Source organism: Callorhinus ursinus, unplaced genomic scaffold, assembly GCF_003265705.2.
Source record: "Callorhinus ursinus isolate GAN/ISIS: 27379988/994484 unplaced genomic scaffold, GSC_fseal_2.0 scaffold7, whole genome shotgun sequence".
Taxonomy (NCBI): domain Eukaryota; kingdom Metazoa; phylum Chordata; class Mammalia; order Carnivora; family Otariidae; genus Callorhinus; species Callorhinus ursinus.
In genome coordinates, this window is record NW_027397069.1 from 66,623,548 (window position 1) to 66,646,524 (window position 22,977).

General features: G+C 44.9%; 1 long non-coding RNA gene across 1 annotated transcript; it reads left to right on the forward strand.

Moving 5' to 3' along the window:
- Window positions 1-13,488: 13,488 nt before the first annotated feature.
- LOC141373129 (uncharacterized) lies at window positions 13,489-21,655 on the forward strand. The gene is made up of 3 exons (XR_012378830.1): window positions 13,489-14,254; window positions 17,700-17,922; window positions 19,297-21,655. It is a non-coding gene; the product is annotated as an uncharacterized lncRNA (long non-coding RNA).
- Window positions 21,656-22,977: the final 1,322 nt, after the last annotated feature.

Here is a 22,977-nt window from a genome sequence, read left to right on the forward strand (position 1 = left end):
TTATTACAGCGCTCATTCAGCTACTCTCGGGATTCCCACGGGATTGCCATTAGTACTAGGGTCAAAAGCAGATTCATGACCCTCAGTCTCACCAGACACCGCCCGGAATTATTACGTTAGCCGGTTAAAAGCCGAGCTCTCCCTCTGCGGGGCCTTGCCGCCTGCTCCCAGCGCTTGGGAGAGGCTCTGCATTGGCAACATTGAGCTTCAAAGCAAATCTTCAATCTTCTATTTGTACTCGCTGTTCCCATATTTAGACCAGAGCAGCACATACTTGTCTATTGCTTCAAGGCAAGAGCAAATTCTGAAGGCATTAACTAGAGACTCACTTGAAGCAAACAAGAGAGCCCAGAACAAGCTAAGGGCAAGACTTTCCCTCTCTCTCTCCTTATGTTTTAAAGCTTTATAATAATAATTCAGAGTAGCAAAACATAAAATCACAAGCCAGGCTGCCAACTAATTGACAAACCAAACGATTGCCTTTTTATGAGCCGCACCGATCAGTTTGTGAAATCTGATTTGGCTTTTTTTTTTTTTAATAGTATTTTAATGTTAAACAAGCCTGGGCAGTTATGTGGTAAACAGGTTGGGTGTTCTTTCTTTCATTTGTAAAGTTTTTGTTTTTTTTTTTAAGTTTTGTTTATTTTCCCTAGGATTTCTGTCTTTAAAAGATTTTATCAAGCTCATTCTGAGTTACCTGGAGCTTTGGCAAAGTATGACTTTGGGGATGATAAATAGTGATATATGGTGCTTCTCTGCTTGACATGTCTTTATTTAAGTAGGTTTGGAATGGAGACGATCCTGACACGATTCTTCCATAAAAATCCATATTATTTCATAGTACAAGTGCGGCCTTTGATAAGATGCCACTGACTTTAATTTGATTTTTTATGAGCTGACTGCTCCACAGTCTCTGGTCTAGATCCTGAAAAACAGGCATTTTGAAGGGGAGAAGCAGAAATTTTATCCATGGGGCAGAGTCTGTCTTTGCAAAGCAACTAACGGGTGTGTCCCCGACAGAGCCTGAGATCCGGGCTCCTGGTCGGAACAATCAAAACCATGATAAGAGTTCATATTCCCTGGTTATTTAGTATGTGCCAACCTGAGTCCCAGCTTTCTCTGTGGAATGACTCATTTCAGGCTTGTCACAACTCCTTGACCACGGTGTTACTTTGTGCTTCTATATCACAGCTGAGGATCCTGAGGCTCCGGGAGGTCAGGTACTTTACCCAAGGTCATGGAGCAGAAAGACTCGCTAGAATTTGCAACAAGCCATCGAGGGGCCTTGCTCTGGACTTTTCCCAACAAACATGATCTTAGAAACCTGAATAAGATTAGCATGTGATAATTATATGGTTTGTTTTTGAAATGTTCCAGGCTATTTTCACCTTCATTCCCTCTTTTGCTCGGGAGGCATGATGGTAACTGGAATCCTGGAAGGTGTCTTTTCATAAAGATTAGATTTGAAAATGGCTACATGAGAGGGCACACACACTCCCTTTTCTAATACAACTTGAATGGGAGGCCTACTTGAGCAAATTGGGTGCCCCAAGAGATCACTTCAGTTTATTTTCCTTCTCCCAAAGATGAATTTATGTGGTGGGGTGTTAGAGGTGGCCTTTCAGTAATGCCTTTCTTTTTCTACACTTTTCTTGAACATGATGCAGTTGATACCCCTTTGAAGTTTAATTATACCTCTGGCATTGTATTGCATGAAGCATTTACTCACGGCTGTGTTTTTGGAAGCTAAGTGTATAGCAGGAACGACATATTTATCTTGGAATTGAGACTTGAGAAGCAAGTTCCTCCCTTGAACGTGGCTTAAGACAGATCACCACCCCATCTGGGATTCCAACCTCAGGTACATAAGGGAGCCAAGAGTAAATTTGAAGAGTAAAGAGAGTAAGAAGACATTTTCCCCATTAATGTAGCTGAAAGCTGATGAGGGCCAGTATGGCCATCTAACGTTTCTGCAGGGTTTTAGTACTAGTATGGCCACCCCACCCCGCCACCTCCCCATCCACTATCCCACACTTATCCTAAAGATAAGAATGGTTGGCCAATCATCACTTTCAACAATGTCTAGCCTGGCTTAAATATGGCTCTTGTGCCTCAAGATGAATATAGAACAAGTTGATAACATACAGACAGTTCTATGCTTATGAGACATGTGGCAACCTGTTGGCATTACCCAGGAGGCCCTTTGAAATTTGTCCCCGACCTGCCTGTCTGGCTGAGTTGGTAGAGCATTTGACTCTTGATCTCCAGGGTTGTGAGTTCAAGCCCCATGTTGGGCAGAGAGCTCACTTAAAAATAAATAATAAATAAATAAATAATGGAATTAGTTCTCAACCTTCTTTTCTAGATCTAGCACCTGCCATTCTCTACCCTGCAGCTATACTAGATGGCCTGCACCTTTTTATGCCAGGTGGGGTAAAAGGCAAGTTGAGGCCACATTTCAGAATTCCAGGGACTGGTTTTCTCTTACCTCTAGGCTGCACCTTTGAGACTTAGAAACAAGACTGGGATGGGTGGTGTGGTTCCAAGATGACCATCTTGGGCAGCCCAAACCCACAGAGACAGAGGGAATTCAATATCTTAATTTCACGCCTCCACACATTAATTTAATTCATGTAGATCCCTCATCCTGGGATGCCTTCCTTCACTTTGTCTCTAGAATTATACTTTTCCTTCAGTATCTAATCATTTTCCAGTGACCCAACCCTCTGATTGAGATGCCCCCTCCATGCTGCCATAACACCCCAGGCTTCCCTGCGTTGTAGCACACACCACATGGAGACCTCTCACATATTGCTTTGTCTACCTTGCCCACTAAACTATTAATTCATTCTGGCTGATAGTACAGGATCAATATAGTTGTTGAATAAATGAATGAATCTTTCTTTCTGTCAGAGCCTATTTGGGAAACAATTCAAGTCAGAAGATTAATTAGTGACCATAGAAGGCCTGGGATGAGCTGAGCCAGAAATGCCCCAAATCCATTCTGCAGCCAGCTACCCTGTCCCATAGCATCACCACTCTGCCAGGTGGCTCCAGATTCTTCAAACTTTCCATTTTTCGATGCTGTGAGCACCTCTGTCAGCTCTGGTCCTGTCAAAAGGAGGCCCAAGCAGGTGCTAACATTTTTGGTTTTAAACTAGGCCAGAACTTCAGTAAAGAAAAAAACCCAAGAAGGCTCTAGTCTCCTACGTTGAAGAAGTGATGCTACTTCTCACCTGGGGATCATGAGTTGAGCTGGACCAGCTTTGTGGAATGTTCCATCTGCAGGTTCTCCCACATCTACCTCTGGGCCCCAACAGTGCTGTCTGCCTGCTTTTTGAAGGGGTGTAGGGATGCTCTCATGCTGGTGGCTACACAGGACACGAAGCTATGTGACGAAGAGAATTTTCCCCTGAGACACAGCTCTGCACAAAGGTGAAGGAGATGGCCTCCATCAGCCCACTGCCAAATCCAAAGCCTGAGGGGCTTATGGAAGTAGGAGTCTATTAACCTCTGCTAACATATTAGCACTGATCTTGTTCAAGGAAGGAAGGCTCCCATGGAGCCCTTTGACCATTTTGACTATGTAGAAGGCTCCTGAATGATCTATAAGTGCAGGGAAAATAGAAACTTCTGGGCAGCGGGAGAATCTGAGCTTGGACCATGGTTATTCCTCTTGGTCTTGTTGGAGATCTCGGCCAGGCTCTCCCTCTGTCATTTTGTCCTGCAGTTTTGCACGGAAATCACTCTGTACCTACCGAGACCTAATCAAGTGTAAATACCTTAAAATGCCATCAAAAGCCTTAGAGGCAGTGGTCAGGTATTATCACTATCACCAATAGTGAATCTGAATGACAAGATCTTTTTTATGGCCAAGTAATATTCCGTTGTGTAGATATACCATTCATCTCTCGAAATCTTGTCATTCATGACAACACGGATGGAACTAGAGGGCATTATACTAAGTGAAATAAGTCAGACGGAAAAAAAAATAAGGCAGACAGAGAAAGACAAATATTTTGTGATTTCACTTATATTTGGAATCTAAGAAACAAAACAAATGATCAAATACACAAAAAACAACAACAAACAGAAACAGATTCATAAACGTAGAGAGTAAACTGGCAGTTGCCAGAGGGGAAGGCTGAGGGGGTGGCATAGGCCACATAGATGAAGGGGATTAAGAGGTACAAAATTCCAATTACAAAGTAAATAAGTCATGGGTACGGAAGGTACAGCATAGGGAATATAGTCAATAATAGTGTAATAACTTTGTATGGAGATAGATGGTAACTATATTTATCACGGTGAGCATTTCACAATGTATATAACTGTCGAATCATATTTGTACATCTGAAACTAGTATCATATGTCAATTATATTTCAGTTACAAAATTTTAGAAATAGCGAATCAGAGCTCCCTTGAGTCTCCCATGCTCAGCACGAGGGCAGCCCTTCCCATCCGCTCATGTCCCTGAGCTTCTGGGAGGACCGGGCCATCTCTTTTATTTGTTTATTCCCCATGGCACTCAACTCAATCAATATTTTACAGTAAGGTGCTCGAAGTGTTTTCATGAATTGAATTGAAGGCAACAACAAGGATCTGTATTTGGTTGAACTGCATTTGTAGATCCCAAAAGATATGGGAACTTGGGCAGATTTCATAGCTTAGCTGGAGTGGTCTGTCAATGGGGAGCCCATGAGACTGGCTACACGCAGGCTGGAATTTTCCAGATGGCCTTGGATTGAAATAATCTATCTTGCTGTACAAATCTTATACTGGAAGTTCTTAATTTGGGACTTGAAAAATGTGATTGCTGTGTCTGTTGGACATCCAGAATAACAATAATAACAATAATAATGCCACCCAATAAAGTGAACATTTGTTAAGTGCCAAGCATGGAGCTAAGTAAGCACTCTTCCATGTAGCATGATTACCAAGGGACCAGGGCTGTGAGAAGTCAGGCAGTATCTTGATTTAGGGCCTTGTCATCCATACCTTTTTCCTGAAGAGTTTTCAGCGTATTTGAGGTTCTTCATCATGGGCTCAGGATGGGTCTGACCTGATGAAAGAGGATGCAGGGGCCAAGTTTGCTGAGCGCTGCAACAGAAGTTCCCTATATGGACCTGTTTTTGTGTTTATGGGTCACCCGTGGCGACTGTCAGCAGTTAATATAGACAACAATTTGAGGCCCTCCTAACCACCAGCTTTACTTCTTTCAAGGAGGCCTGGGGCCTTTCCCCAATGATGATTATCCTCCTTTTCTAGAAATTCAATGGACCTTGTTTCAAACTGAGAATTATGAAGTACAAGCTTTATATAAGAATAGAATATTCTTCTTTGTTTTTGTTTTTTATTTTAAGAATAGAATATTTTTTATGGTTTCCAGGAACATGCACTATTCTATTGTATGTCAAATCATAAAGCGAGGGCAGAGGACATTGAAAAACTTGGCGTGTATCATCTCTCCTCGCACGTTCTCCTCCCCTTCTTCTCCCCTCATATCCCTCAAAGCCCAACTATTTTGCTAACACTCCATCAGGTATCTCCTATGACCTGCAAAATCTATTAATAGGTGAGAAAAAAATTAACTAGTGCAGGCAAAAAAGTTGATCCCAAATCTTGAACATTTTCCATCAGAGGCAATGCGAAAATGGATTGGGCAACAGAGTTGAATCCTTTACCTTTCTTCTTCCATGCCACTGATTCTCTTTCTAGCAAATCGGACCGATGGGCTGAAGGGACCGGGGGAGAATGAGTAGGTGTGATGGGGGCGGAGCCCTCACCTGTCCCAGCTATGGGCATCACAGGACCACGGGGAAAGGGCAGGAGAGACGGCAGGCCAATCAACGCAATTTCATCTCCTTGGACATCAGAAGGGATAGGATTGGTGGGTAATTCCTAGAGATCCTGCTGATCCACAGGGCACAATACACAGGGCAAAGGTTTTTGAGATTACCTGAAGCTCTAAAAATGTGCAGGTGATACTGGACCCTTTAAATTTTCTTACTTTGGGGGCGCCTGGGTGGCTCAGTTGGTTAAGCGACTGCCTTCGGCTCAGGTCATGATCCTGGAGTCCCGGGATCGAGTCCCGCATCGGGCTCCCTGCTCAGCGGGGAGTCTGCTTTACCCTCTGACTCTCCCCCCTCTCATGCTCTCTCTCTTCCATTCTCTCTCTCTCAAATAAATAAATAAAATCTTTAAAAAAATAAATAAATAAATAAATTTTCTTACTTTGGTAATATATACACCACGTCAAATTTAACATTAGAACATTTGAAAGCATACGCCTCCGTGGCATTAAGTCCATTTCTGTGTTGTGAATCACCACCATCCATCTCCACAATTTTTTCCTCTTCCCAAACTGAAACTCTGTCCCCCTTATATACTAACTCACCATTCTCCCCTCTACCCAGCCTCTGACAACCACCGTTCTATTTTCTGCCTCTATGAATTTGGTACCTCTAGGTACCTCATGTAACTGGAATTATACAGTATTTGTCATTTTGGGATGGGCTTATTTCACTTAGCATCATGTCCTCAAGGTTCACCCATGTTGTAGTACGAGTGGGAACTTCCTTCCTTTTTAAAGCTGAATAATATTCCATTGTATGTGTACAGCACATTTCGTTTATCCATTCATCCATGGACACTTGGGTTGTTTCCACCTTTTGGCAATTAGGAATAATGCCGCTATGAACATGGGTGTACAGCTGTCTGTTTGAGTCCCCGCTTTCAATTCTTGCGGCTATAGACCCAGAAGTGGAATTGCTGGATCATATGGCAATTCTATGTTTAATTTTTTGAGGAACTGCCATATTGTTTTCTGTAGAGGCTGCACCATTCTGATGATCATGGTAGTGCAGATCCTTCTAGGAGGCGAACCTGGAGAAGACATGAATTTTATCTTTGATCCAGGTGTCCCGTATCTTTGACTTTTTAATGCTGGGGGTTGTTAGCATGCCTCTGCTTAGGTTCCCCACCTGCAGAAGGAAGATGGCAGTTACCGTTCCTCTCAGGAAAACGAGGGACTATGGGAAGTATCACTGAGATTGGCTAGGAGAAGAAATTTGGTTCAAAATACCTTGAGTTCTAGGGCCAGAGCCTGTGCCCGTGCCCCCCCCTTTCTCCAGCTTGAGCTGGCCCTCCTTCCACTTGCACAGGTCAGGGGTGGTGGTGGTTGGGCTGGTGAGGGTCTAATATCCTGCTTATCACACATGGATATCAAGGACCTTCTCTGAGGCCCTGGTATAAAGGACCATCCTCAGCTACCAGACCATTGTGCCTGCGTTTCTGACTCTTGTTTGAACTTGCTGTGTTCCCTTTCCCTTGGTGTGGGATGGAGTTCCATAGAGAGACTGTCCACTGAATGACTGGTTCATCGAAATCCAAGCAAGATTTCAGGAAGAACGTGATGGCTCCATTCTTTCCATCTCTCCCTTCCCGTCCCCTGGTCAGGTCTTATTCAGGATGTCAAAAGCTTCGCCATTTCTAGAACACACTTTTACTCTCTGATCCACATCAGGGCTTGTCGAAGTAGGGAAGGCCCTATACCGGGCTGTCATCGAGGAACAGAATTGGTGTCCTGTACTTGGGAAGGCTGCCCAAGGCTGGATCTCACCCCTCTGGCACTGTGGATAGGCTAGCCTTTCGGGGAGCTCCTGCCTGAGCTGCTGGGGTGTCCTCGGAAGGGGGTGGTGCAGTGGAGAAACAGGGAAGCAGGAGGCACCGATGCTCCAGCCGGAACTCCGGCAGTGAGTTGGTCACAGCTCAAGGAGGGATTACTCCTGAGCAGCTCTGCTGTATTTTTGGCCATGCTGCTGGCAGCAGGGAGCCGTCTACGCAAAGCCTCTTGACCGTGTAGGATCAGACACGGGGAGCAAGGACTCCTCAGGGCTCACTGGAAGGTGTCTCAGAAACAAGGTCACACCTGTATCTGCCCGCAGATTTACGTCTGTTTCCAAAGCATCAGCTGGTAAAATTAATTAATCTTCAGTGGCCCTGTCCTCTGAGCGATGGCTGTAAGGCAGAAGGGAGTTCCACAGGCTGCGCCCCCAGCCCCGCCTCCTGGCCAGGCCAGGCCTCCTGGGTTCGGCCCCTTGGAGATGACTCTCCCTCACTGGAGTGAGGCCCCGCGGCAGCCCAAGATCCAGCTGCCTTGTTCACGGCTGCTGCCTCGGCACCTGGAACAGTGCCAGGCCGGGGAGGCACTCAGTATTCGTAGAATGAATGAATCCACAGCTGAAATCTGGCCTGGGCTGGAGAATGGGCCAGCCTCCTGTTCTAGAGACAGACACTGCTGGAGAAGGAACTGCCGCAGAGAAGCGCTTTGCAGTTCCATTCAGAGAAGGCCTTGGATTGGAGATAACCAGTGTCATTGTCGTTCCCCGCCCCCCCCGCCCCCCCCTCCCCCGCCCAACCTTCTGTACCTGAGTCATCACTACCCTTAGAGACAGGAGGAAGCAAAATATCAAACGGCTTCTATGGCCTTGGCGGTGGGGGTGGGGGGGAGTGGGGGAGAGTATTACAATGTGCTAGGTAAGGCTGTCACCTTCTGGGTATGGGAGGGGGGTCCCCTTTGAGGCAAATTTGCGTATATTTGCACAGCTGTGCCCACCTACACCCTAACCTGCAAAGGGACACCCAGCTCTTCCCACCTATAAACAGACTAATCCCCCTGCTTTCTCCTTTGCAGGATGTGCTGAATCAAAATTTAACTGCCAATGTTCTAGAAATCTTAGGGGGGGGACACAAAATGAACATGCCATTTACATTTTAAATTTTTAAAATGTCACTTTTAGTTTACATTTTTTTTATAAGTAGGAGTATATTTTGAAGACTTTCCAGGGAGACAGGGAAATAGTCAAAGGTCAAATCGATCCTGAATCTTCAGTTGCAAAGAGGATTGGATCTCCTGTTTTTTCCTGTATTTGTGTGCGTGCAGTAGGGCTCCTAACCTGATCCTAATAAGAAGGCTCGGAGAAATTGGGTCTCTTCGTTTTCCAGGATCATCACACATTTTCCGAGGGGAAAATGGACTCTCACTTTGGAAAACATAAAACCATGTTTGGTTTATGTCCCTTAGAAAACAGCTCCTCGCGTCGGGCGGAGGCAGGCAGGCAGACGGGCTGGGCGCTGGAAGCCGGAGCCCAGGGCTGCAGCGCGTTGTGTAACCCGCCTGGGAATCACGTTGCACTGACGAGATCCGCAGGCTTTTAGTGCAATAATAAGCTTGATCTTTTTTATTCAAATACAAGGAACAACCACAGCCGGCTCCAAGTCACGTGGCCCGGTCACATGGTGCCGAGACCCAGAGACCGGCTGGCAATCATTAACCAATGCTTACTCCCAGGGAGAAAATGCAGGTTTTAAAGACCCGAGCTCTGTTTTTGTAAAAGCAGCAGCCCTAGAAGAGAAGGTATACATGGTGGGTGGGGTGTCTGGAGCGTGCTAAGGGCTTTCCAAAGAAAGGGAAAGAGCCACCAAATCCTTCCCGGTGTTGTTCGGCTCCCTCTGGACAAACTTGCCCAGGGTCACCCCCTGTCCCCAACCCGGGGGAGCCGCGGGGCTTAGCATCCCGGGCGGCGCGCGGAGAGAGGGGGCGGGCAGATTGGGCGCGGGGCCCGGGCATTTGCGTAATGGAGGACACGGTTCTGAAAGGAGCAGAAGGCTCCATTTGCTCCCCCTTGTGAACTTCGTGCCTTCTAGGGGTCGGCGGAGTTCGGGTCGGGCGTGTGGGGTGGGCAAGGGCAGGGGGAGCTTGTGGGCGCTTCTGGCGTTTTCATTAAAATGAAAACCAGCCTCCAGAATGTGGTTCCTTTAAGTCTTCCTGTGGTAAGAACAGAAACTGCAAGGGCTCTGCCTACCTGAATGTTTCCTTGTTCAGTCGTTTGAATTTAGAAAGAAGTTCTTTCACTTTCTCCAACTTGTATTGCGTTACTTTGTGCTTTCAAAAACTAATTAGCCGGCGGAGTTTGTTTGATTTGGGTGTAGAAGCGACCACAGTGAGCGTGAATAGAGTTTAGAATCTCTTGCTGGAGGGAAGGGATAGATAAAGTACAGATAAAAGACTGGCAGAAACTGGCTTTTTTTTTTTTTTTTAAGCTAGGTGTGTTTTATTTCACATGATAAAAAGTACTTTCCGCAAAACACCGCGCAGTATGGACTCAGCCTGGCGAGAAAATCCACCGATATAGTGTGGAGCCTTATATACTTACTTCATTTCATTCTTTTCAGAAAGAACAGATACGTAAGGAATTTCCAGTTTTCCAGGTTCACTGTCTGACTGAAATATAATTTCAGGAAATTTAGTTTGTTAGGGAGTTCAGTTGTCTCTGTTCTCACCTTTCCCCCCACTCTGCCTTCTTGAAAAAGATAAAAGTACGTAACTCTAAGGGATGGGCCCAGGTTTTGTAGGGCCTGAAGCTTAAACAATCCGAGAGGCCCTTCTGAAGACGATATAAAATTACATATACAAAATTAGGTATTAAAGTACCCCCCATTCAGAAAAGTATGTATTATTCGCTTAGCACCTCTCTAATACCCTTTTTGTCCTGTATTTTGGGGGGCATGTTTCTTCGTCGGTCTCAAATTCATCCTGACCAGTTATCAATTTTAAATGTGCCTATAGTTGTACAAGCTTGATGGTTGGAAACATTTTTTCCCAGGCCAGCTTCTGATTAGTCTGTGCTGGCTCTGCCTGTCCCACATCTTGATTCTCCTCCGCCGGCCCACACTACCTCCCGTGCCAGACACCGCGGGACACCCTCATACTGAGATAGGACCTCTGGATCTGAGCCTTTGCATCTCCACACCGGGTGGGCCAGCCCAGTGGGCCGTAGGAATATTGCTGGAAACCGTCCCTACTTGGGAACAGCCAGCAGTAACTAAACTGTCCATACAGTTTATAAACTGATAAATATCTCTTAACCCAAAGTAAAGGTATCTCTGATTCCGGTTACTTTTAGCCAGATCCCAAAAATGCCCATGGCTGCTCCAAAGTCATCCAAAAGGAGGGGAAGTGTGGCCCAAAGGGAGTCAGAGTAGAAAGAGGCAGCAATCTTAAGCAATCAAAGCAATCAAGGTCAGAGTATCTTACCACCGCCAAGTTTACAAAAGCAAATGGCCATGAATGTGTTGCTGGGGCTCCTGCGTGGGTGAGAGGCTTGGAGATTCCTTTTCATCAGCTTCAAGGTAAGTCTGTTTCTGGTGACCCTGGGTGCATCATATGTACATCTCAGGGAGTCATTTTCTGGGTCCCAGAATCAAAGATCCTCTGGTGTGAGTCAAGCTTGCTTATCTGGACATCTCGTGGGCATGATTTGTCAAAGTGAATTCCATTAATAAAAAGCCTCTATTGGGCTCTGACTCAGCCCCTCGCCCGTTGCCTTCACCCAGCCAGGCTCTCAGGGAAAACTGATCGCCCTCCCCACACGTGTGAGGGAAGGGAGGAGAGGAGGAGCTGGGTCAGGGCATTTATTCCGTGGATGTTTATTCCGCGTGTTTTCCGTGCCCAGCCCTACCGAGTGCTTTTGTCACACACATCACACCCTGTACTTGCCAGGATGACCCTATGGAGTGGCTGCGACAGTGAGTCCTGCTCTGCAGATGAGACACGGAGGCACAGGGAGAGAGGGCTTTCTGCCTGCAGTCACTCGGCGACAGCATTTCCAAGTGGGACCTCGGAACCGGGGCTGGCGGACTCCCCAGGCTGGTTCTTTCCTGACGGAACTCTGACCTTAAACTTTTCATGAAGTGAATGCAGCACACGTCTTGTTTTAGTTTCTCTGGTGGAGCTGACTTTATTTGCAGCGGTATCCGGTTATAGCTCCCTTTTCTTTGCGTCCGTTCTTGCAGAGCATGATCTCACTGCCTGCTAAAATAATTAGGGAGTGGAGCCAACGGGATTCCTTGACCAGCTTTAAAGTTCCTCTCCTCCCCTCTGATGCTAATGTTCTAGGGATTTGCCCCTGAAATGTGCCACCCGCCCTTATGCTGCCCAGCCAAAAGAGTCACCTCGTTGAATCACTTGCCTAGCTTGTCAGGACAGTATTTTGAATTTGGAGTGGCTTGCCAACGTGCTGTTTATGGGGGAAAGGAGGCTGTCAGTTCAGACAATCCGCAAATGCACTAATTAGCTGGATGGAAAAAGCCCAAGCGCTGGCGGTAGCGTCTCCCCTGCAGATGAGAGAACCCATCTGATCCAGTTTCCTGACTGCGGTAGCAGTGATTTTTTTTCCTCCCAGGCCAGGCTGGGGACCGGGGCTCCAAAGCATTACTGACTCCTTTAGCTAGGGGTCTCTCCCCTTCTCCACCACTGACATCTGGGGCTGGATTGGAGCTGGGTGGGGTTGGGGGGGTGCAGGGGGAGCTGGCTTGTGCCTTGTAGGATGTTTAGTAGCGTCCCTGGGTGCTATGGAACGCTACCCACCCCCCCCAGCTGTGGTAATCAATAATATCTTCACACATTGCCGAATGTCCCACGGACAGGGGCAACATTGCCCCTGGTTGAGAGCCACTTCCTGAGCCCTGTCAATAGATGGCCACCAACAGCTTCCAGTTGTGTTGATTCTTAAGGTGTTGGGGCGGGGGACAGAGGGGCTTTTGGTTCTCATGGGGAGGTGACTCACAGTGGGAATGTTCTGAGGTAGCCACAGGGGTCACGGCGCCAGCCCTCCTGCATGAGAATACTGTGAGGGGAAAAGGTAAAACCTTTGAGGATAGAAGCGCGCTCATTTCTCCAGTCAATTAGTTGAGGTGGTTACCTGGGTAGTTAAAGAGTTCTGAGGTCAGAGACCCCAGTTTAACTCCCAGCATCGCTCTTAATTAGCAGTGGGACTTTGGATAAGTGACTTTACCTACCTGTGTCTCGGTTTCCTTATTTGCAATATGGGAATGAGAATATCCATATCGTAGAGCTGTTTAAAGAATTCCATGAGATAATGCATGTACTTGATGCATAGTAAGTACTTAACCCATATAACCCACTTTTAAATTTCTGGACCAGTCTTTGATGATGATGATGATTGTTTTGTTTTAATGTAGATAAGTATGTCTCTGCCCAGATTCTCCAGATAATTGTGTCAACCTCCTGCTTGGTTGATTCTGGAAACAGTGTACCAAGTAGCAACTTTAGAGTCTCCTTCTTGCTCTTTTTTTTTTTTACTTTTATTTTTTTATTTTAAGTAGGCTCCACGCCCAAAATGGGGCTCGAACTCACAACCCCAAGAACATCCTTCTTGCTCTTTATGGGAAGTACAGACGCTCTCTCCTTGAGATCGTCCATGGTTATCAACAAAGCTCTGCTGTCCTGAGAAAGTTCTGCTCACCACCCTATCAGGATTCGTGGCCATAAGCCTCTTGGTCTACAGTGTGCTTGCTCAGCTCATGCTGAGCCCGAGGTGTTTTGCAAACATTTTTAACCCCATCGTGTCCATGCAAGGATTTACTAATATGTACTAATATATATGTAATAATATATACTATATATAAAATATACTAATATATACTATAATTACCAATAGATATACTAATATATTCAATTCCAAACAAGAGATAATTTAAGAAAAAGGAAATCATTGAAAAATCATGAATGTTGCCCTTGTGTATGGACTGAGTCAACGTTAAAGAAGGTTCGAAAGGACGAAGGGTAATTGTATAATATAAAAGCTGCCTTGCTTCTTTGGTCAGTAATCAGCAAGAGATAGGACAAGCAATAGAAACGAAAGGGTTCAGAGGATCACAGCTCGGAGGCTCACATCAACAGAGTTTACCAGCCTCCGTCAGGAGCATGCCAGGAGTTTGAAGACACAGAGGCTGGAGTGATGGCGTGCTTGCTGGAGGCCATGGATATTTCCTCTGTACAAGTCCCCCTTTGAGTGGGCCTGACTTCAAAGTGCAGCGGGCTGGTGGAGATAAAGAGTCTTACAATATTTGCAGATATTCTGTCTCTCAATGTGTTTTCAGTGCAGGAAACAAACAAACAAACACAAATTTGTTGGGGGAAACACGCCCGAGAGAACGTATATCAGTGAAGAGGAGGAGCATGGGCTTGAGTTTAAAACACTCCTGTCTGATGGACATCAATCTGAGGGCTGCCGGTGGAAACCCCTCCTAGGCAACTGGGATGACAAAACAGTGCGCTCAGAACAGCCTTTCAGGACCTGACCTGCTTCTACATGGAGGAGCTTCTGAACATGAAGAATCTTGCAACTGCCTGGCAGCTGCCTCGTTATTGCCCCGCACATGTGACATGTAAGATCAGATCTGTAAACATGGGGATCGGTTTTACAATTCCAAGGGCACAAACAGATGGTATAGCTACATAACCAAGATTAGATCCTTCTGCAATCTTTCAGACACAAGGAAAGAGTGGCTTCCTTGGAGGTTGGAGCTCTGCGGAGTGGGAGCTGAAAGCAGTCTAGACGTGCACAGGAGTGGGGCCGCTGGGTGGCTCAGTGAGTTGAGCGTCTGACTTGTGATTTCGGCTCAGGAAGAGATCTCAGCGTCCTGGGAATGGAGCCCCCCGCCCCGCCCCGTAGCCCCGTGTTGGGCTCCTGGCTCAGTGGGGAGTCTGCTTGTCTCCCTCTGCCTCTGCCCCTCCCCCTGCTCATGTGAGCTTTTTCTCTTTCTCTCTCTCAAATAAATAAATAGATCTTTAAAAAATTTTTTATTTATTTTTTTAAAAATATTTTATTTATTTGAGAGAGAGAGAGCACAAGCAGGGCGAGGGGCAGAGGGAGAAGCAGATTCCCCGCTGAGCAGGGAGCCTGATGTGGGGCTCGATCCCAGGACCCTGGGACTGTGACCTGAGCTGAAGAGCAGACGCTTAACTGACTGAGCCACCCAGGTACCCCTTAACAAATTTTTAAAAAAGAGGCACACAGGAAAGCCGGTTCCATCTCAGGGGCTATTTGCTTCCCTTTCCTCTAACTTTTTCTAGCCCAGCAAAGCCCAAGGCCTTGGAATTCTAACCAAACCTATTGACCAATGTAGAAAAATGAGCAAGGAGAATTGGCCAGGCAGCTGGCCCAGGCACCAACTCAGAATTCACCGTTAGGATTGAGCGCTGGTGGAACTTATGTCCCTAGGTCCACGTGGTTACTGAATAAACCTTAGAAGCTAGCTGTGATAGGTCAGCTGAGGATGTAAAATGACATTTTAACATAGTATGTATTTTTTTTATTTTTTTATTTTTATTTATTTATTTGGGGGGACGGGGGCAGAGGGAGAGGGCAAGAGAGAATCTTAAGCAGGCTCCATTCCCAGCACAGAGTCCCACGCAGGGCTCCATCTGGGGCTGGATCTCAGGACCCTGACATCATTACCTGAGCTGAAATCAAGAGTCAGGTGCTTAACTACTGAGCCACCCAGGCACCCCCAAAGTTTTTTTTTTTTTTTATAAGTACTCTCTATACCCCACATGGGGCTTGAGACTCACAACCCTGAGATCAAGGGTCACATGTTCTTCTGACTGAGAAGCCAGGCGCCCCATAGTATGTACTTTAAAAAAACCCTTTTATTTTGCAGTAATTTTAGACTTACAGAAAAGTAAAAATAGTACAGAGGATTTTCATATACCCCTCACCCAACTTTCCCTAATGTTTACATCTTATGTAATTACAGTACAGTGATCAAAACCAAGAAATTAATACTATTAAATAAACTATGGGTTTATATGGAGTTTGCCAGTTTTTTCACTAATGCCCCCTTCCCAGGATCCCACATTGCATTTAATTATTTCTCCTTAGTTTCCTCCAATCTGTGACAATTCCTCAGTCCTTCCTTGTTCATGATTTTGTCACTATTGGAAAAAAAAAAATACCAGTCAGCCAGTCAGTTATTTTGTAGAATATCCCCCACTTGGGTTTGCCTGTTGATTTCTCGTGAATTTTTAGCAAGGACACCGTAGAAGTGATATGCACTTCTCAGGGCATCAGACCAAGGGATTCATGATGTCGATAATTCTAGAACTGGTGATGTTTACCTTGATTGCTAGACTAAGGGGCTGGGTTTCTCTGCTGTAAAGTTACTGGTTTTCCTTTTTTAGTTAATAAATATCTTGAGGGAGATACTGTTAGATTGTGCAAGTATCCTGTTTCTTCTCAAATGTCTACCCATTAATTGTGGCATCTGCTGGAGAATCTTGCCTGCAACAATGATTTCTGTGGTGTTGTAATGGTGATTCTGTATTTTCCTCAATTCTTCTACAATTGTTAATTGGACTTCTTCCATAAGGAAGAGCTGCCCCTTTCTCCCTCATTCATTCATTCATTCATTCATGTGTTTATATTAGTATGAACTCATGGGTATTTATTTTATTCTATGGGCTATAATCTAATTATATTATCATTTATATTGTACCTCAGATTATTCCAGCTTTGGCCATTGGAAGCGCTTGCAGGTTAGGTCCTGTGTTCCTTGAATCCTGTGCCTTTATCTTTTTGGGGCACTTTCTTACCTTCTGAAATCACAAGATACCTCATGTCTCTGCCCTCCCAGCTGGCTCAACCACTTCTCAAGGAGCCCCGGTGCCCTTTAAAGGATCAGAGTATTTAAAGACCAACATCTGGGCACTAGGTGGGCTCAGTGTTTTTGGGATGTCATGGCTTGTAGGCCTTCTCAGCAGGCAGAGCTAGGAAATATATGTATGTATAATAAGGCAAGTATATACACATATTTTTTTATTTCTTTATCTATTGAACTGTATACATATTTAAAAGAACATGAGCGTTTGTACCCACAGCCCCGATTCCAACCCAGCACCACCAGGTTGACTCCAGCCTTTCGGCTTTCCCTATCTGTAGCTCTTTCTCTGTCGGGGGGAAGCCTGGTTCTCATGACCGACACCCTATTTACTGTTCTGTCCAACCCTAGTATAGGCGTAAAGTAATTTGAGAATTGCTAACCCGTAGTCTTCTGAGAAACAAACGCAGTATTTGCGTAGAATTCTTTTTGTCTTAAGTCTTACAGTCTCCTGTTATAATAACTGTTTTCCCAAAGTTCCAAAGTTCTGTTCTTCACCCCTTTCAGTGTGGTTATGTTATTAATTTGTAATACACTTAGGTTAATTTGTTATGGTGTGTATTCCTTTTGGGCTCCCTCCCATACCCTGATTCATTTGTTTTTTTTAAATTTACATACAACAAACTTCACGCTTTGTGGTGTACAGGTCTGTGGGTTTTGTTTTTTTTTTTTAAGATTTTATTTATTTGAGAGAGAGAGAGTGCGTACATGAGCCGGGGGCGGGGGCAGAGGGAGAAGCAGACTCCCCACTCGATCCCGGGACCCTGAGATCATGACCTAAGCCTAAAGCAGCCACTTAACTGACTGAGCCACCCAGCTTACCCCCCCTCCTGCCGCCTTTTAAAGATCTTATTTGTTGAGAGAGAGAGACTGTGGGTTTTGACAAATGCACAGAGTTGTGTATCCACCACCAGTCATGACACACAATAATTCTACCACAAAACTTCCCTCATGCAGCCAACCCCTCCCTGAGCCCCATCCCCCGGCAATCACTGATCTGCTTACAGTCCCTTGTAGTGTGGCCTTTTCCAGAAAGTGCAATGAATGGAATTATACAATAGTCTTTTGCATCTGGCTTATTTCACTTAGGAAAATGCATCTAAGGGTCAGCCATTCTATTGCATGAACCAATAATTTGTTCCTTTTTATTGTTGAATAATATTCCACTCATTAGGCACCTCAGGCGTCTGTTGCCATTGCTTCACACTGACTTGAGTCACGGCTGGGTCTTCCAGAAGAAAAAATGATACTCATACTGCTGGTTTGGAGGTACTCCGGATTCTGGTCTCCTTTCACCATCTGCCTGCTGCCATTTACTTTTTGGATTCCCCGAAGAGATGCTGCATCGTTCTGCCCAGGTTTTATAAAGGCAATCTATGGGAGAGTCCAGGCAGAGGGTGTGTTCACCATCGTACCCAGACCAGACCCTCTGTCCTTCGTCTTTTTGCTTTTAGAAGTCTGAAGTCAATGTGTTTCCTGATCTGTTTCATTCCTTGATCTATTTCATCTTCATGGAAACTCCTAGGATCGTTTTTTGTTCCCAGGGGGTCCCCAGTGGTTAGAAATTGCCCAATGATGTCCTTGGACAATTTTCATCCATTGTGTTGGGTACTTGGCGGATCCTTTCATTCTAGAATGGCATGTCCTGTTCTAGGACAACTACTTGAATAATTTTGTCCATGATTTTCCTTCTATTTCTCTCTTCTCTCTTTCTGAGATTTCTTCTGTTATTTAAATGTCAGACTTCCTGGACTCATCCTCTACTTTCCTCTTCTCCTTCATTTTCCATCTCTGTCTTTTTGCTATAGTTTCTGGGATACTTACCATCATCTTTATTTTCTAGTCTATTTAATTTGTCATCAGTGCAGTTGTTTTTAGTTCCCAAGAGCACTTTTGGCAATTGTTCTCTACGTTTCTTCTCTTTCTTTCTTTCTTTCTTTTTTTTTTTTTTAAGGGAAGGGGGGGGGGGGGGGGGGGAGGCAGAGAGAGAGAGAGAGGGAATCCTCAAGCAGACTCTGAGCACGGAGCTTGGGAGCTTGATGTGGGGCTCGATCTCACAACCCTGAGATCATAACCTGAGCCGAAATCAAGAGTCAGACCAACTGAGCCACCCAGGTGCCCCTCTCCTTCTTTTTTATAGCATTCCAGTCTTCTTGCTTCGATCTTCTATCATCTCTTTGAGGACATTAATGATTTGGGGAAAGTTTTCTTCTCCCTGCCTAGACTCCTGGTTGCCTTTTTTTTCTGTCTGCGGTACAGCTATGTCCATGATAGAGTTAAGAACAAACAAGCTAACTTGGAAGCTCTGAGGTTAAGGCAGGGGTTTGCTGACTGTGAGCTTCACTGTGGGGTGAGCTGGCTGGGTGGACTATTTGTTGAGCATTCTCTAATTTCAATGTCTTTGGGTGGTTTCTCTGGGACTGGTCAGATTCTCCAGAGCAGAACTTTAGTCTCCTGCTTGGAAGCTTAACGTCTGGTGGCCAAAGTTCTGGGAGCTAAGTTGGGGAAAGAGAGCTGGGGCTCTCAGCACCTGGCACTCATTGTGTATACTGTCATCTGATCTTCTTGGTTTTGACATGGTGTGTCCAAGTTCCCAGTCCACAGACTTCTATTTTACACTCTTAGGAGGGTGAAATCTCTAAACTGTGGTTAGATGGGGTAAAAGTAGTCTCCCCGTGTACAGAGTGGGGGCAGGAAGCTAGAGACCTGTGTCTCTGGGGTTTCACCCAGTCCTTATTTTAGCCACCCTATTTGTGCCTCCATTTCCAAAGGTACCCGGTGCTGTTGGTTCCTGAGTTTTTTGAAGATTCTCTAGTGTGAAACAAGCTCATTCTTTGCTTTATCTACTGCCAACTCAAGGCCGGTAAGTCCTTTATCACCTGCTTCCTAGCTTCTCATATTTTGTTGCTGTTTTTTCCTCTCCTGTCCCGCCTGCCTGTGTGGGGTGTGTCTTTAAACAATCTCTTTACTGTAGTTTTAGTGTATTTTGGGAGGAAGCAAGTTAGATGTGATATTCACTCTTGCATCCTAAAAAGGAAGTCTAGAATGTATTTTTTTAAATATCGGAAATCATAACTCTTAATGTTAAAATGGGACTTGGATACCACGTTTGCTGGGCCTCAGTTGGGGACAGATGACTTGTACAAAGCCACATAACTAGTAGGGAAGAACAGCTTTCGAACCTGGGACCTGACTTGCCTAATTTTGTTTGCACTATACCAGCACGGTGCCCTTTATGATCATTATGAAATAACATTAAAAAAAGCTTTTACTGTGAACTAGTTTAAGACTCATGAAAAGTTCCAAAACAATAGTACAGAGGGTTCCCATGTGGCCTTTGCTCAGCTTCCCCCAACAATAGTCTTATAGACAACAGTACATTGTCAAAACCAGGAGCTTGATGTTGGCACAATACTCTGATGAAGGTCAGGTGCAGACTCTCAAGTAACATTTTGAATGTATTAAATTTGTGTATTCTGCTAAGCAAAAGCCAGAAGAGGACTCAATCTTTTCTTACTTAGGAGGCTACAATCTAAATAGACATACAAAGATAACTCACCAAATAACACTCAAGTACAGTCCAAAATATATTTTAGAGCCGTCTTCCAGAAAAGCAAGAGGTGGTGAAAACAGGATGGGCTTTGAAATCAGACGAATCTAAGTCCGAATCCAACTTCGCTGCTTAGGATTTGTGGGTCCCTGGGCAAGGAATTTCCCTGAGCCTCATTTCCTTAGTGTAAAATGGTGACTATTGTTATCTACTTCTTAACACGGTGAGAATGAAATCATGTAGAATATAGTCTAGAATAGTGCTTGGTACGTAGTAGCTCTTCAATAAATGGTCACCATAACACCACAATAATTAGTAATAAAATAATAATCCTTAATAATCATAATCCTCTAGTTGTCCGCTTGATCTCGTGTCCAGCTCAAACACCAGGTAGGTTTCTACCTCCTAATTTACTCTGTCGGGTTTAAATAGAAATTAAAGAACAGTTCCTCGTGAAGAGAGGCCTCAGAGGGCACCATGACTTGCCCAAATTGGCGGCACAGGTGTGTCCTCTAAGCCTCCTCATCTTCCACGTCAGTATTTCAGTAAAGTATGGAAAGATGGCCAAACATTTAACTAAATGCACGTAATTTACCTTTTCTTTTAAAGAAAACTTTGGAAAATAGCTAGGATTCTTTTAGTTGTAGTCAAGGTCAAGGTGCAGACCTAACAGCCAAAAGGATACTGTTTATCTCTCGACCACGTTATCACTTCACAAGCAGTTTGGCTCAGGCGCAGGAAAAGACACCTGTTCCTTTCCCAGCACTCCCCCAGCCCCACCCCCCTCCATTCCACATGCAAGTCCAAGGGTCCCAGCCCATAGAGGAAGTGGCCATCACAGGCACAGCAAGAAAGCTTTGGAATTAGAAACCCATGCAAATTCTAAATTGAGCCTTGTTTGATTATCTGAACAAAAACACTTGCAAGTCAGTGTGTGAACTAGCCGCTTGGGGCTTTTCAAAGGCCCACACTTGGGCCCCACTCAACAGGTGGTTGTCCGATGAGCATCCTGCTTTACATCACACCTGATGGCCCACCGACCTAACTCTGGCTTGAATTTCCTGCCCTTGGCATCAACAGAAAAGGGGGTTCACAAAGGCAGCAGCTTCCGGTTTGGCCCCACAGCAAGGAAGGAGCTCTGCTTGCAAACTTGGCCATTTGTTTAAATTGTAAAGTCAGGACTTGCCTTTGGGGGTCGGGGTGACCCTGCAGTCCATTTGGGTCCACCCAAGCCGGCTGATGGTAAGACAGGACCTGAGGATAAAGAAAAAGCTACTTCGTGATCCTGTCTCTTTTCCTGTTCCGATTGCCTGTTATTTGAACGAATAACTTCCAGGCCTTCCTTTATGTCTCCAACCGCGTTCCTTCCCAACCATCTCCCAGAAGATCACGTTTCCTTCTGCCGGTCTGTCTGTGGGTTTTTCAGGGACTCAGGTACAGCTTTTGGTAGTTCAGTAGAACTGCTAATTCATGAAATTCTCTCTTCTATTAATCATGCAATTCACATAACTAGAATATTCTCGAAGAAATTAGGCCACATCTAAATAAACCGTGTGGGGGCGCCTGGGTGGCTCAGTTGGTTAAGCGACTGCCTTCGGCTCAGGTCATGATCCAAAAGGAAGCCTTTTGGATGGGACCTAATCCCATATGAGTCGTGTCCTCCTAAGAAAAGGATATTAATAATGACACAGGTGCATGGACAGAGGGAAGACCATGTCGGTGGCCATCTATAAGTCAAGGAGACAGGTCTTGGAAGCAACCAACCCTGTTGACACCTTGATCTTGGACTTCTAGCCTCCAGAGCTATAAGGCAATGAATCTCTGTTGCTTAAGCCACCCAGTCTGTGGTTCTTTCTCATGGCAGCCCTAGCCGACAGTACGTGGTTCAATCATAACTGCGCTGTGATTTTAATCCCTCCATTCACAAAAGTTGACGGGCCCCTATTTTTAAAAATCACCATGTAAAGCGAGTCTACTTGTTTTCTTTTTCACAGCTGAACTGAGGGATAACTCACATCCAATAAACTGTACCTACTTTAAGTGTACAATCTGATAAACGTTGACATCTCTCTACACTCATAAAACCACCAACACAATCAAGATAATGAACATACCTGTCATCTTGAGTAAGTTTCCCTGAGCTCCCTTGTACGCTCTCTGTCCTTCCCTTCTTCTTCCCCATTTTCTGAGCCACGACTCAATCTGCTTTCTGTCACTAGGGATTAATCTGCCACTTCTAGAGTTTTATATAAATGGAATCATATAGCATGCATTCTTTTTTGTCTAATTGCTTTCACTTTGTTTAATTATCTGGAGATTCTTCCAGGTGGTGGTGTATTTCAATAGTAGTATTACATGGTATGCGTTCTCCAGAGTCCCTCCATTCACCTGCAAAAGGACTCTTGAAGGCCTGTTTCGTTCTCTTTCTAATAAAAAAGAAGTTTTCGTTGATTAATGATATAAGGTGATTACCAAATTGTCTTTGTTTACTGTCTTATCCATGTTATTTTATTTTAAGAGTAGGAAAATAATTGTAATAGCTTTTCTGATGATTGTGAGGGTCCCTGTTGTTTTCCAATGGGGGTTTAATTTCTTAGTTATTGGAATGGAATGCCCTAAAATAGGGATTTCAAAACCCTGACCTGGATTTTAGTTGGTTCTGAGTTATTGTTTTTAACCATAGTGGGTTTTTTTCTCCTTTTTCACCCGACTTGATCAACTTTTTGGTTTATAATTGTTTGAGATTCGGAATAGAGCTGCTATAAACATACATGCACAAGTCTTCCTGTAGACATATGCTTCTTTTTGTTCGGGAAAATACATAGAATTGAAATGGTTGGATCATATGGAAGATGTGTTTAATCTTTTAAAAATTGCCAAACTTTTCCCAAAACGGCTGTAC